The sequence below is a fragment of the Chenopodium album genome, chromosome 1 (genome assembly GCF_948465745.1).
Source record: "Chenopodium album chromosome 1, dcCheAlbu1.1, whole genome shotgun sequence".
NCBI classification, from domain to species: domain Eukaryota; kingdom Viridiplantae; phylum Streptophyta; class Magnoliopsida; order Caryophyllales; family Amaranthaceae; genus Chenopodium; species Chenopodium album.
Genome location: NC_137834.1, coordinates 89,047,846 through 89,064,783, shown reverse-complemented (window position 1 = coordinate 89,064,783; position 16,938 = coordinate 89,047,846). Strand labels below are relative to the sequence as shown.

General features: G+C 30.0%; 3 pseudogenes; all 3 read right to left on the bottom strand.

Annotated features, from left to right (window-relative positions):
- Positions 1 to 719: 719 nt before the first annotated feature.
- Positions 720 to 1,747, bottom strand: LOC145625570 (RING-H2 finger protein ATL78 pseudogene; annotated as a pseudogene).
- A 3,777-nt stretch (positions 1,748 to 5,524) lies between these two features.
- Positions 5,525 to 6,570, bottom strand: LOC145625557 (RING-H2 finger protein ATL78 pseudogene; annotated as a pseudogene).
- A 4,533-nt stretch (positions 6,571 to 11,103) lies between these two features.
- On the bottom strand, positions 11,104 to 12,156 carry LOC145625550 (RING-H2 finger protein ATL75 pseudogene; annotated as a pseudogene).
- Between the last annotated feature and the right edge of the window lie 4,782 nt (positions 12,157 to 16,938).

The window sequence follows — 16,938 nt, the reverse complement described above, 5'->3', positions numbered from 1 at the left end:
TAAGTAATGCTAGTAGTTTTCAAAGGAAAAAAAAAAAGTAATGCTAGTATATTTGAGAAAATAGTATGAATTAATGATCTCGATCTTAGAAGCTCTTTTAAGCTACCTCCACACCCACAACACATAAGAGCTTTTAGGTGGAATGAGATACTAGTATATGTTAAGCAACAATCTAAATTTTCCTATATGACCTATTTGATGTCATTGATAGTCCAATTCCACAAAATTTCAATGCTTTAGCATAATTTATATCTTATTGTAGCATTAAATTAAATTAACATTTTACTCGTACATATTATCATAACTTATTACAGCCTCGATCCAGAGGTGCAGTTGTAACAAAGCTTGTTTATTTTGACCATTAAAGTGTGTGGATTATTATTGCTCAAATAATTTACCCAAAACAACATACTTTGTAGAAATTTATTTAACAGGGAATGAAAAAAAATTAGATAATTTAGTGCATTAATATATGTGAGGTCATTCGCGTATTCAATTCAAGTAAAATTCCATATGTTACAACGAACTCACCATAGGAGAAGATTACAATTACATTGATAAATGGTGTAACTAGAAATATTGATATGGAAACAGGAAAGTCAAGTTATTATTTGAAAAAGAATAAGTCAATATTATTGACAATTATTTAAAGGATCGGAGGTTATTATGGACAATTATATAGCCAAAGCATGGAATTGTACATTATTGCTCTTTTGTTTGTACACTTTCAATAATTAAGAACAACGAACTCATCGTTAATATATGTCTGTAATATCTATCATGTGCACAACTTTAACAAGTTAATTATCATAAAATTGTTAAAATCTTCCTAATTTTAAACTCTTTAAATTAACAAAAATCTACAAAATCAACCAACTACAAATTTGGCTAGCTTTGAGCAACTTCACTCCTGTAATTTCTCACCAAATCTTCCCTTTCAAGTGGCACAATGCTCACTACAACCATCTCCCTAGACGATGATGTTGTTGTTGTTGATGTCGACGATGATAATGATGAAGAAGATGTGTTTAATGAAGATGAGGTAGTCTGATGATCGTCACCACTAATAATCTTTTGACAAGTTTCAACTAAAGATTGCCTACATGTAGGGCAAGAGGAGTTTGAACCAAGCCATTTATCAATACACTTAACATGAAAACCATGATGGCATTTTGGTAATATCCTAACTTTTTCACCACCCTTAAACTCTGATAAGCATATCACGCACTCAGTGCCTAACCCTTGAATTTGCACCTCGGTTGAGTACTTCACCACTGGAAATGTCTTTAATGCCCTTTTGTCTAAACCATTGCAACTTTTCTTCTTTTGATCATGACTAATTATGTTTAGGTAATAACTAGGCTCTCCGGTAATCATAAATGAGCACTTGATCACAAACCTTATGATGGTGTTTATGCAAAATGAACATATTAAAGCGCACACCAAGACCGCGAGGATCATGACTATGTTAGAATCAAACCCGGGGTTGCCATGGCTTGAACTCGGGTCTAGGACTTGGTAGGTTGGTGTTGGTGCTTCTGTTGTAGATGGTGAAGGGTGGAATGGGGAGTGAAGTAGTAACCTTCTAGAATAATGAAGGTTAGTAGTGATTTCTTGGGGAATAGAAGAGAAGGAAGTTGAAGGAAACATGTTTTTGGTTTGTAAAAGAAAAAGAGAGAGTAATATTATTGTTATTGTGGATAGAGTTGGATGTGGAATTGTGGTTGTGTTGGAAGATGAATATATAGTGGCCTAAAGTTACAAAAAGTATAGATTTTGTAGATCCTATATAGCATATATAAGTATATCTTATCTGCATTCTATATGTTTGTTGTTAGCAAGGTAGATATATCATATATGTGTATCCTTGATTCCTTGGCATTCTTTACCTTATTATTTAATTAAGTACTTTGTATACTTTTTTATGTAATTAAGTACTTTGTTGGATAATAGTTGGTCGTATAGAAGTTTCAAGTTTGTATATAATACATACGAAGTATATTATGTACTTCGTAGGAAGTTATGATTTTTTGAGTTGATGTTTGGCGTTCTATAGCTAGCTAGGTTGTTGTTAATGTAAAATTCTACTTATGTAAGAGGTAAACAAGTTTTATTAATAAGTCTCTAGCCTTTTTTATTTCACTTAAAACTAACACTGAGAATTGACAAAATTAAATTTGTAGAAAGGAGCAGTAAAGCAATTAAATGGATTGTGCTGTTAAAGTTTTGTTTTATTCACCATATAATAAAAATAATAATCTGTAAAAATAATTTCAATTCAGTAAAAATAATTAAAGCTCGGCTAAAAATTAGGTAAATAGAGCATGACCAAACTTAGCTTGTGTTATGTATGTTATTAAAAAAATACAAAATACTGAAGGAGCGAAGAAAGAAAGACCAAAGAAAGAGAAGCATACCAAGTATAAGTAAGAAGTCTATCTATAGTATAGATTTGAATTTTTTTTTATTTTTTCCCCCTTGATTCTTTATTAACTTATCTGAAAATTCAAGTTAATTTTAGTTTAACTTCTAATTTAAACTTGTCATTGATCAAAATTAAGTCAGATCAGCTTTATTACATGATGTGAAATTGAACGTATCCAATGATCTAAAAAAGAAGTGAAGATAAGCTTCTTGCCGTTATTGTTTCAATTCAATCTAGTGGTTAAAACGAAAGTGAGTGACAAGCCTAGCAAGTTTCAAGTTGATATAAATCAATAAGATGTTAGGTTATACATATGGTGTTTAAGAGTTAAAGTAAAATTAAAGATCACCTCGTATTTAATTCTTGCATCCTACACCACAAATTCGAATCAAAAAGACGTTGCATATATTAAGCCATGCAATTAGTAGCTGGATCACAATTACTTGTACCCTGTCAACTTGCGTGTTCTTTTATAGGATACTTAATTACATTAATTAAGAATACGTCCTATATTGTAAGCAAGCACCTTGTTAGTCCTTTTCAAGTGTTTGGATATATTAACAATGCAAGTTTATATTTAGAAAGTGCTAAGTGGGGGTCTTTAATTATTTTCAGATGGTACTAATGGGATATTGCTTTGATAAAAGTGTTGGAGTATACGCTGAAATGAAGGCTATATAATTTGCCTCATTGGAAAAAATACATCTATTCATTATCGCGTAATCAAATTCAAGTGATTAGAGGTTTAACTTATAAATTTAGTATAGATTTTAGAGATTGGAATGATTAATTGACCCACTATATATTATTATTAATATAAGACAAAACATACTGTCAAGGTCTAAATTGACTTGACTTAACCTTAACCGAATTGAACCAAATGTCAATCCAAGTTGAAATTTGTTTGACCAATTTTGAATTGTACTTGAAATAGAATGACTTAAACTAATCCAAAATGAAATTAACCCAATTTGAACCCAAGTCATCAGTATATACCTAAAAACAAGCAAGATGAACAAAACGAAATTATTGGCCATTTTATCATACGCATATTTTACAAATTACTTATAAAGGCATTTATATTCAAAATTAGTAGTTTTAATAAAGCTCAGTCTTCCCTCAAAAACGTGCTTCTCTTTTCTTCATTTAGCTTGTCCATTAACTCCATTCTAGTAAAGTTTTTTAGATCTTATATTTAACAAATATATGTACATGATTTTATCTACTATTTGTGTGGTACGTAAAAGTTATATTAGTAGCTTAATATCTTGCACTTGTACTCGATCAATATCATAAGATATTTATATATCAAGAGCATGCAGCTTATTAATATCTTGCACTAATACACCTTAACACAAGATATTTATATATCAACCATCTTAAAGTGATAAAAGTACTGGATAAACTATTAAGCTTCAATTGTTGATTTACTTAATTAAATGATTAAATTTAGCCATGAAAAGAGAGCTAGTAGTGCAATTTACCACCCTCTTAAAGAAACATTAAACAATTCAAACAAGTACGAATGTACGATTATACAAGATTATAGTTACAAAGTTTTGGTTGGTGTTTGGAAGAAAATTAAAGACATCAAATCTGCCGGTTCCCAAAAGCACGATTCTTTTCTTGGTAAGATTGCTCGTACATATTATTGTCGATATCAGACAAATTTATCCGTTCATGATAGTAAATATTATATCGTCGTATGTAAAAAAGTGTTATAATTTGACTAAACATACATGTCGAGGCATGACTTTGGCCATCAATTTATTTAATTATATATTAGTAAAATAATAGGAAAATTGATACTACATGTGAAAATATACATTATAATGAATCCAACAATGTATATTATACAATAACATTTGTTTTTTATATATTAGTAAATTAATCAAGTCAAAGCCATTAAATGAATAGTGAAAAAAAATCAAAATGTAACACTTATTAAAACACAGAGGGAGTATAATGTAATGGACTGACTTTCTAGGATTATAGTATGATTTAATAATACTAGTAAATAAAGATTAAATCTTGGATATTGATTGATAATGGTTGAATGGTTACAAAGGATAGGATAATAGCTTAAGGCTATCAATCTTCAAAAGTGAGTTTAGCTCACAACTCTCCAAGGAGTGACTTGAGGTCACAACTCTCAACAAGTTTCATCCAATTTTTGCCTACCTATTTCCTTTCCTTCCTTCTCTATTTATACCAATGACTATTAGCCTAGTGAGCTAATATTAGTAGAATACCTATTCTACCCTTCCTTAGGTTGATCTATTACATATAATTGATTGTGGATGTGAGGATCATAAGAAAAAAGGATTGAAATTAAAGAGTTTCAAACAGCTAGCTAATTCACATTGTTTTGTTGACCAACTTAAGTGGAGAAATACTGTTTTATGCCCATAAGATTGGGCCCCGTGAAAGCCTGTCCTAGCTGGCAAAATTGCCCTTAAACTAAATTTTAAGTAATTTTTTTTAATTCAATAAAAATAAGATTATTAAAATAAACCCCGTTACATTCTTTTAAAAAATAAAAATAAAAAATAAATAAAGAAGCCCGTTACATTAGGAAAATGGAAGTTTAGATATCTTAGAAACCATTTGCATTTTCATGTAAGGGTCGAGATGGATTATTTGATAAAATTTTATAGAGTTTATATTGACACAAATAACATGTGATTAAGTGATTTATCTTGGCAATATGTTTTCAATTTTCAATAATAAATCAATAGTTTTCTTTTGATGGGAGGTTTTTTTTCTAAGTTATATAACATTAGCAATAGTGTTAGCTATTAAGTGAGCTCGCTATATGTGTACGCCATATTTAAGACACAATAAATTTTTAATCTGTCACATACATAATAGATCCTGCTTATTAGCTTGACCATGGGTTTGGAGTGTGTATTTAATTTACTGATTGAATTATCTACCCAAAACAACATACTTTGGTGAAATCTATATAAAGGAGAACAAAAAAATTCAAGTTATAATAACTGGTCTTACTTAATCATTGAAATTGGCCTTGAAAAAAGAATCAATCCAATAATATTGACAATAATTTAAAGGGGATCAAGGACAAAACAAATTAATAAATGGCCAAAGCAGGGAATTGTTAATTATTGCTCTTTTGTTTATACACTTGCAAGATGAACAATTAGGAACCGCTCGTAATAATTTGTATGTATCTATCATGTGCATTTGTGCACAACTAAACCAATTAATCTTATAATTGCTAAAATTTCCCTAATTTTTTTAGTCTAATCTTTAAATTAAGAAAAACCTACAAAATACTACTAAGCTAGAATTTGGCTAGCTTTGAGCAACTTCACTTCTGTAATTTCTTACCAAATCTTCCCTTTCAAGTGGCACAATACTCACTACAACCATGTCACTTGTTGATGTTGTTGTTGTTGTTGTTGTCGTCGTTGTTGTTGTTGTTGACAACGATGATGATTCCGACGATGAGGTAGTTTGATGATCATCACCACAACCAATAATCTTGTTACAAGTTTCAACTAAAGATTGCCTACAAGTAGGGCAAGAGGAGTTTGAACCAAGCCATTTATCAATACACTTAACATGAAAACCATGATGGCATTTTGGTAATATCCTAACTTTTTCACCACCCTTAAACTCTGACAAACATATCACACACTCAGTGCCTAACCCTTGAATTTCCACCTCCTTTGAGTACTTCACCACTGGAAATGTCTTTAATGCCCTTTTGTCTAAACCATTACATTTTTTCTTCTTTTGATCATGGCTAATTATGTTTAAGTAATAATTAGGCTCGCCAGTAATAATACTTGAGCACTTGATCACACACCTTATCACGGTATTTATGCATAAAGAGCATATCAACGCGCATACCAATACCGCGAGAATCATGACTATGTTAGCATCAAAGCCGGTGTTGCCGTGGCCCGAGTTCGGGTCTAGGACTTGGTAGGTTGGTGTTGGTGCTTCAATTGTTGGTGGTGAAGAGTGGAGTAGTAATCTTCTAGAATAATGAAGATTGGTTATGATTTCTTGAGGAATAGTAGAAAAAGAAGTTGAAGGAAACATGTTTAATATTTTTGTTCTTGCAAAAGAAAATAGAGAGAGTATGTATGTAAATGTAATATTGTTGTGGGAGATGAGGATAGAGTTGGATGTGGAATTGTGGTTGTGTTGGAAGATGAATATATAGTGCGCAAAAGTTATAATAAAGTTTTGATTTTGTAGATCCTATACATGTATCTTATTTTCGTGCTATGTTTGTAGTTGACAAGGATATGTGTATCTTAGTATTTAAGTACTTTGTATAATACTTAATTATTTTCTTTTTATATATAATGTTTAAGTTTTTTGAGTTTATCTACTAGCTTTAGGTTATTAATTATGTACAAGGATTAGGCTAATAAACTATTACGATGAAGGTTCCTTGGCTTTTTTGTGTTTAAACTGTTTATTAAAAAACAAACTCTTCATTTACTTACCTAGTCTATGATGTACTGAAACAATACATGCTCCTTAATTAGTGTTTAAATTGTGAGAGTAATTAAGGAGCTAACTTATGTCTCTTTAAGACATCGTCAAACTCGAATAAAAATTGATTTGTTGATTATATTCTAACACAAGATCTATGTCTAATCTAGCAAGTTTTGTGTACATGTGTATAACAAATGTATTCTACAAAACAATAAGAGGATAAATTAGTATCAACTTCATAAAAACCATCGATTTACAATGTTAATTTTACGTTAAATGGGTGATTTAAATACTCTCATACTCTGTATAGTTCATGTTTTTGCAATTCAATTCAAATATTTCATTCAAAAAAGAATTAAATATATTACGGAGTATTTCATTCAATTCAATGAAAGTGGTAGATTTGTTCGTAAATTGACAAGAAAATATGTACTTTACACTTGTAAACATGATTAATCTATATATCCCCCTTTAGTCTTTGAACTAGTCAAACCAAAGGCGTATGTATAATTCTAATATTTTGCCTTGCTTAGGAGCATGACACGTGTAGGAATGAGCAAAATGGTAAAGATCAAACCGTACACGTGTGTAAATCAAGATTAAGTAGTGGGCATTATTCCTCAAAAGGAAAAGAAAAATAAGTAGGTATTATAGTATAATGAAAATGGGCCCAACCAAACACGGAGTTAGAATTTGACGGGTCAACCGAAAGACATAAAATGGGTTAGATGTTATGGGTTGGGTGGGTGGCATGGTTCATGGATGGTGGCATGGTGATCAGCTGGATAATAGGATAAGAATATTTATTTAGTGCTACTCGATCTTATAATTATATTTACAATTTTGCGGGGTATAGCCGTCCAAAAACACATAGACCACATATAAATATGAATTATCATACTAATTATATAATTATTACATGAAAGTGGAGTGATAATTCGTAATTTATCAGCAAGTGTAGTCTTATCTCTAAGCGTGTTTCATTCTAAAAATAAAAATAAAATAAAAAAGCCTTGTAAAAGTATGTTCATAGTTTAAAGAATATGCCTTAGGCTATTTATCAAAATACATACAAAGTATAACACAAAATTTTATATGTAGTTGGGCACACCATTCGACCAACCATTGTAGAAGTTACTTTGTTAGTATTATATGGATTACTTGGTCAGTGCAATAGGGGTTATTCAATTAATGTTATAGGGGATTACTCGGCTAGTATTATAAGGGTTACTTTGTTCTCTTATAAGTGACTACATGGTATGTTCAGCTTGGATCATAAGGCAATCATCATCATCCTTTCTAAACACGTTAACAATAAGTCGCATGTGGAGTGTTCAATACCTCAACCTTAGCTGTGTCCAATCCAATTCAAATTTTCAATACCTACATGCTTGATCTAATTAACATCTAGCCACTTTCTTTATTTCGAAGCAATTAGGTCAATGTTTAGTAACGTAGCCTAGTAGGGTGGTATAGCCGTCTAGTGCAAGACCTAGCATGCATTATGCTAGTACTTATAAAGCTTACAGTAAAATACATAAGTGAAACACAATTTATTCTATATTTGTTACAGTGCCAATATAGAAAATGAGCTTGATTAAATAGCGACACCCTCATGAGACTTTGACTCTATTCTGCCTACAAATTTTTTCCCTTACACTTTACATACACCTCTTTTTAACACCTATCATTTGATCCATACATTAATAAAGAAATATTATATTGAGAAATATATTCATATATAACTACTTCATCGTTCAATTAATCTATATCTAATTTAAGTTGTATTTAGGTCAAATCTATAATCTAAGTCATGATCCATTTATCGACCACATTGTTCATTGTGACTAGTTAAGTTGGCTAGGGTGGAAATTTACAACCCAAAATCATGGTATGCTCTGTTGCCTAGGACAAAATACAATGGTTTATTTTAGTGTGGGAACTCACCTCAACACCTTGTCAAGCTATCATATGTGAATATGTGATAGATAGTGACCATATATACTTTGATGGAGTTGACTTTTTTGAATTATTTGAGGTAAAAGCAGAGTTATATGTGGAGAAAGTTTTGCAACTATATAGTGGTCATTACAAGCTTAAGTCAATGCACCTGATTGTGAGATTAGACTATTTGGTACAACAAGAATAGTGATCTGAGTTCATGAATTTAGTAGAGAAAGAATTAAAGGTGATAGGAAGATTCTTGCAATCTGTTTTTGATGCATAACACATGATTGAAATTAAGAAAAAAGCATGGTGAGTCATGTTGTCCCTCTAACTATTTAGAATTTATTCATTCATTTTTAATTTAATTAAGTAAGCTCCATACAAAAATAAAATTAATGCGTAAACTACAGTCTGTCGCAGTCGAGACACAAATTAATTAAATAAAACGCGTTTGTGATGGACCGATGACTTTATCATTTATGTGTCATATCTTGAAACAAATCATCATTGTCTTAAAATTAAACCGTACCACACTTGCCATTCTTTTGTTGGTACGTGGAAATTAAAAATTTTGAGCATATGAACATGATTAATTCAAGATTTTAAAGAATCTGCTCTAAATTTGTCGCAAAGTTAACCTTCTTAATGAAAATTTATGATTGCAAGTAGGATTAGATCTCAATCTAATTTAAACCAATCAAGTATGCCCTTCATTCTTCTTGGCTGATAAACAAAGAGATCATTATGTACTTAATTAAACGAAAAAAGACTGCCTTTTGAGTCTAATTTATCATGAACATAAATAAGCAATATATTGTTATGTCTTTTTCAAATAATATATATAAAATAATTCATAGATTCTGAAAAGATATACACTGTACTATGTGTTACAGCAACCACCATTTAGTGGGGATGTATGTGTTCTTTATATTATGCTTTCCTTTCAATTTTCACTTGTTATGATTATCAGATATTATGGACTATGGCCTCATCATGTTATGCCTTCCGTGTGGGATCCAAGCCAGTCCTAGGTGGCTTAACCTGTTTAAGGAATGAGACCTATCGAAAGGCTCCGAGTTAACCTTTTAGTATAATAAGTGGGATGGCAAGTAATTTCGATTTTTGATCTAGAATTGACTCGACTAGGTGGAAGAGAAAATAATAAATTCGAATGAATCCACAATAATACAGAGTTATTTTTAAGACTATAATAGGATTTAATTGGAAATTAACTTGAATATGTTTCGATTTTCACTTAATGGTCAACTAATATAAATTAACAAATTAAATTATATTGTATGTAATACTCCGTACTTCTTTGTATTGAAATATACTTCGTATTATATTATCTACTATACTATAACTGTACGTATTTTTGTTATGGTTATATGTAATGGATCAAAATTGAACCTCGACCTAGCTAGCTCTAAATCATGAGCCATGTTGGGAAATTGATTGAAACTTAGTATTATATATGTGTTCCATACTAATCTAGCTAACTGTACTCTTGTGAGTTGTGAATTTGGTGTCCAATTTTTAACTTAAACTATTCATATTATATTGTCTAAGAGTTTGATATAAGTGTACTTTTAAGTTATCATATACAGAGTATTCTATTCTATCCATACAAAAATCTAAATTTACACTTATAAACAATTAAACATTATCCCCTTTTAAATATTTTTTTATTTTTTTTTATTTTTACTAGATGTAATTAGAATGAGGCTATATCTTTATTGCATTCCATGATTTCCATCCCCCTTTCAATCTCCAAATGACTAACAAAATATTGTTCAAATGTTAATGTCATACATGTTTTGGTCATCGGCCCTGACCTCAGGTTAACTTAACAAGCATCCCTCCCCGAAGTCCCCAACCCATGCTCTTAATTCTCGGGAGATGTGAATATATGAGGAAGAATGACTTTTGAGTCGATTATATTCACCTTTTTCTTACACCTAGCTATCCTACATACAACTAACTAGTCATTGATTTTGTTGTAAAAAAAAAGTCACAAATTAAATAAATTTAAAGCCTTTGACCTACATACGTACCTTAGGTCTCATTATTTGCACGGTACAATTTCATCAACTTATTAATCTAAGCTAAAAGTTTATTAGATATTTTTTTACTTTTGAGTAAGGAGTATCAAATTACTGCATTAAGGATCGGAGTACTAACTTTACAACAAGACGTATAATTTGAGACTAATGTTTTAATAATGTAATTGAATACGAATAATAACACAGAAGATATACCAAAAGAATATGGCAAATTGTTAATTCTTTGTATAATTTGGAAATCCAATAGAAAATGTATCTTGAGCTATAATTTTGTACGATTACAAACCTAAGTACCTAGTTAGCAGGGTTAGTTGATTGGCTATTCATTAAATTAAATTACTAAACCTTCTCTTTGGAGTGGCACGATACTAATCACAACCACCTCACTAGGTGAAGATGATGACGTCGTCGACGACGATGATGATGTAGCTTGATGATTATGAGCATGATGATCACAATCAATAATCTTCTGACAAGTGTCAATCAAAGATTGCCTACAAATAGGGCAAGAAGATTGAGAACCAAGCCATTTATCAATACACTTAACATGAAATCCATGATGGCATTTTGGTAATATCCTTAGTTTTTCTCCTCCCTTAAAATCAGCCAAACATATCACACATTCACTGCCCAATCCTTGAACCTTCACATCTTTGGAATATTTCACCACTGGAAATGTCTTTAATGCCCTTTTGTCTAAACCACTACTAATAACCACTTTATTATCACGTAGACTTCTTTCTTGGGTATTACGAGTAGTAATCATAATTAGGCACTTAAACATGCACCTAATTAAACAATTAATACATATCGAGAATATTAGTAAACATAACAACACTGAAAAGATCATGACAACATTAGCATCCATACTACTTCCACCGTGCTTTGGTGGCACGGTCGTGTACGCTTGTTGTTCACTTGGTGGTGGTGGGGGTGTCGCCGTTGTAGGTTGTACTCTATGATGGAAAAATGGGGAGTGTAGTAACATTCTTCTAGGATATTGATGAAGGTTAGATGAAATGAGGGAAAAGGTTGAAGGTATCATTTTTTTTCTATATTTTTTTTGAGGGAGGAAATATGAAAGTTTTAAGCTAGCTTAAGAATTATGTTGTTGGGTGGAGAATATATGTAGTAGTGATGAAGATATAAAAATACTAGATTCTAACTTTATTATATGGTGGATTATTTTTTCGTGGAATGTTTATTTTGTTATTGTGGCATATTGGAGTGGATATGGTTGGTTGATCTTTATCTCCAACCATATATATATATATATATATATATATATATATATATATATATATATATATATATATATATATATATATAAACGACATATAGACAAATGCACTAAAAAATAGAGGCCTTGTTTTTTTTTTTTTTTTTTTTTTTTTTTTTTTTTTTTTTTTTTTTGTATATAGTAAGTTAAAAAATAAAAAATTTGAGTGGTGAGATATAGATAAAATATTGTACGTGGTTGAAATTTTTAAATATATACTACTCGGCTATTATAAAAAGTTCAATTTTTGTGTTAGTGGTGAAATGAATTTGAAGATTTGTATGACTACCTTGTCTCATTAGGGAGGACCGGTGGACTATTTGGAGAAATTATGGTATTAGTTTAAGGAGAAAGAAGGGACAAATTTGGCAACCTTTTAAGAAGCCAAAATTTGAGAAAATAACAAGACCTAGTGAATTAAACGACGTGAACTTAGCTCAATTTTATTTGGTTTATTTGGTGTGGCTCAAATTATGATAATATAGCTCTATCTAACAGATATCGCCTTTTTTAGAAATGTTTTGCTAACTTTGCATACAAGCATATAGATGACTCTTATGTGTCTAATATCTATTTAATTGTTAAGTATATTTTATATCAATTGGTTTTTAATATAGTGGTGATTGGGTTACAATTGGTAGGGAGGATCGCGTGCAGTGTTCGATCCCCCGCAACAACAATTGGGAGGGGACTGGAATCTAACCGTCCAGAATTACTGATCCTTAAATTTGGATTAACCCAAAGGGTGAATTGGGTGGGGGGAAAAAAAGTATAGTTTTTTTTTTTTTTTAAATAAAATTGATTCATAAATAAAGTCATACGACATCTACAAAGAGATTTAGATCTAATGAATACAAATAATTGAATCAAATAAATATAGTTTATGTATAAAAGGATAGTTTATGTATAAAAGGATAGTTTGATTTGGATGGTTAATTTTAAATGAAGTACTTGAGTCACTAGCTAGCTTTATTCTTATTGAGAATTTCCCTTAAATAAATTTCATTCATTTGGAGACTAATTAGGGTTAGGTTGTTCTACCCAACTTATATAAAGTAACTCCATCAAAATATAAGCTCCTGTTACAAATGAGAACATATTACATCATATATATATGAACTTATGAAGTCACTAGTCTCAATATAATATATATGACAAATGGATATAATAGATAGATGCTCACCCCTACAAGTTTGTCAAGAAACTAATCTTAGTATAATCCTTTAACTATTAGCATGTTCAAATAGAAGCATGCATGAACTAATCCCATATCATGTTCAAAACTCTGAAACATGAGTCACTAACACCAATAAAAGAAAATTAATATAGAGAAGAAATAATCCTAATTAGCTAGCACAAGATATTGATTAGTGGGATTTGATTTACATCATTTTAAAGATAATGAAATTAAAACTTACTCTATTTAACACAGTATCCATTAAATCTTGAAACTTTACTGTAATCTGATTAAGCAAAATTAAAGTGGCTTACTAAATATGTGGCTTCTAATTAAAGCACCGTACCATTAAGTGTATAATTTATATATAACTAATCAACATACTAATCCTAATACTCCATATGTGCTAAGCTTAAAAGGGATATTAACATAAATCATAATGTATATAATTTTAGTACTTTAGTGAAAAGCCCTCCATGATTATAGTAAATTAATTAAAAAACTTTTTATTAATTTGGGTTTTAAAATTTGTGCACCTCAAATTTTAAAATAAGATTTAAATTGGAAATTTTCCAAATCGACATGCATTTTAGTTGTCCTTTTCATGAAAGTGAATCATTATTTATATACTTTCATTGTATACATAAATATCAATAATGGGAATATGTATGTAAATATTATATTCCTTTAAAGTAGCTTTCAACACCCAAGTGGGAATGTTACTTTTGTGGCATCTCTAATTAATTCAAGCCTTATCATCATACGTTCGTGTGAACCCTAAAATAAGAAGCAATTATTTGAAGAAAAATCAATTTTAAAAACAACTAATCAAGAAGAAAAGATCAAAGAAAACAGAAGCAAGTGCACTAATCTTAATGCCCTAATTTTCATTGATGATTTGAAACCACATAAATATAATATACAAGTAAATGGTCTACAATAATGTCTATTAAATTCTTAATACTGTATAATTTTGGCGGCCTATCCTCCTAAAGGAAGCTTACACTCCTTTTTCTTTTTTTAATTTATTAGGAAAATATAATATATATATATATATATATATATATATATATATATATATATATATATATATATATATATATATATATATACCGACTTCTACTCAAAGAGTTTGGAGTTTAGTATGTTTTTCTAAAGGCTCATCATTTTAACTTTTGAATAGGCTGTTTCTTGGGAAGGAAATTACATGTATCACCCAAATGAGTACATAAATTCATCAAAATTAAACAATATTTTACTCATACAAGATAATTTTAATACAGAGTATTAACTTTCTAATTAATGTATTGAAATAAATTATGTTATAATTTTACATATACTCCCGAAATATTAAATGCGAGTCTGGGCCACACCCGCAAATCAAAAAAGATCGATAGACAACTTCACAAGTCCAAGGAGGTTCCATCCCAAAACCATATGGCAGTGGGAGGAGTAGCCCCGGCCCTTAGCCTTATAAAGTGTTTAATTCTCTCTTTTTCAACCAATGTGGGACACTTACATGTGGTGACACTTAAGAGGTTTATTCTTTAACACAAAACCTCATAACTGACTTGTTAAATACGGAGTAATTTAGGGCCTGTTCATATTTACTGAACTGAGCTGAACTGAACTGATTGGAGCTGAACTGAACTGAATTGAACTGAACTGATTGGAACTGAACTGAACTGAACTAAGCTGAAATGAATATTTTATGGGAGAGGGAAATTAAGAGCTGAACTGAACTGAACTGAACTGATTGGAACTGAACTGAACTGAACTGAACTGATTGGAGCTGAACTGAACTAAACTAAACTGAACTGAACTGAAAATAAGTAAATATGAACAGGCCCTTATTAAGAAAATGGAAAAAATCATTTCTAATAGCTAGAAATAACACCACTTAAATTTTCCATAATTTGAAATTATTGTTTATGATGAAATGTGTTCTTCTTGTTTCCAAAAAAAAAAAAAATAGTAATGTGTTCTTATATACGAGTATAAATAAAAAATAATGTATAAGAATGTCACCACAAATTCCATTACATTATTAATATAAATGTAAACATGGTACTTAAAATGTATGTAGAATTTTTATTTATTTTTTTAAATTTTTATTTGAAGGAAAACATACAATGTAGAGTAATATATACATGCATGCTAGATACGCAGTTTTTATGATTTTTTAAATTGGAAAACATATATACTAGCTCCATTTTTAAAAGTCCACTCACTTATTATACACTTAGGTTAGAACCCGTGTGATGCACGGTTTATATAAAACCTATTTTTAATTGTACATTTTAACAATAAATCACTATTGTACATGAATATAAATAAGAATTACGTACATTTTGTAATTTTAATTTTTTTTTTTATTTTCATCAAAAGTATGATATAGTAATGAATGTAGGAGGTCATATATTAGTGTGCTATTCAAAATTGTTTTAATTTCCAACGATAAACTGATAAGTTTTAGTTGTAATGTACAAGCTTTTAATATTTACATTTCAAAAATGTAAAATATGATAGCAAAAAAAAAATAAAAAAAATAACATCATCATTGCATTTAGGCGGGAAATTTTTATTGAGAGAGTGACACGTGTGCAATAATGATGTCAGCAACTTCTGTTTTAGTAATAGTTAATAGATGTGGTCAAATATAATAACTTGATCACAATCTATGATTTATACAATAAAAATAAATTAGCATGCGAGATCTTATTAGATCGATTCCACATATTATAAAATTTTCGAATATCAATTTTTTATAATTTTAATTTATACATGGCTGAAAATATTCATGGTCAAATACGTTAATTAAATGCGCAAATACAGAGTGAGTCGAATTTTCAGATTCGGCGGGAGACTATAATATCCATAATAATTTCTAGAATTCTAGTTGTAAATTCATTAACAACAATTAAACTCGCTAAGGATTGTGTTTTGGTCTTGTGCAAAGTGCTAATGCTCCTGTACAAACAGCTGCTTAATTTAATAAAAAGTACTTTTAATAGAAGTAGTATAGTACTAGTATAATTAAAGACGACTTTATCTTCCACATTCACATTGATAAATATCTTCATGACTTCAACAAACAATGGCTACTTAGTCAAGTAGTCAACTTAATACCGACTTAGTTAAGCCTAAAGTAAGTATGGCCAATGTAAGTTGCACAACACTTAGTCAAGTAGTCAACTTAATACCGACTTAGTTATGTGAATTGTGAACTATGACTTGTCCCTTGTCTAATATCTTTGGAATATAGACACTAAATTAGGCTCATTGCACGAACTAACACTTGTATGTATGTAATATGCTCTTTCACTATTTCGGTATATTATTTATAAACAAAGACTTGTCCAATAATCAATATCTCACACATATCAGATGTAGATGAATCACATTTTCTCTATATAAAAAAAAAAAAAAGGACGTAAGGGTGATGATATAAACAAGATCTGTTTCTAGAGTTTGGATATCACTTCTCAAAACTCTAGTCAATTATAAGCTATTTAATACAGAGTATTTAGTATTTACATGCAAGTGCACCACTAGTGTAAAAACATTTACA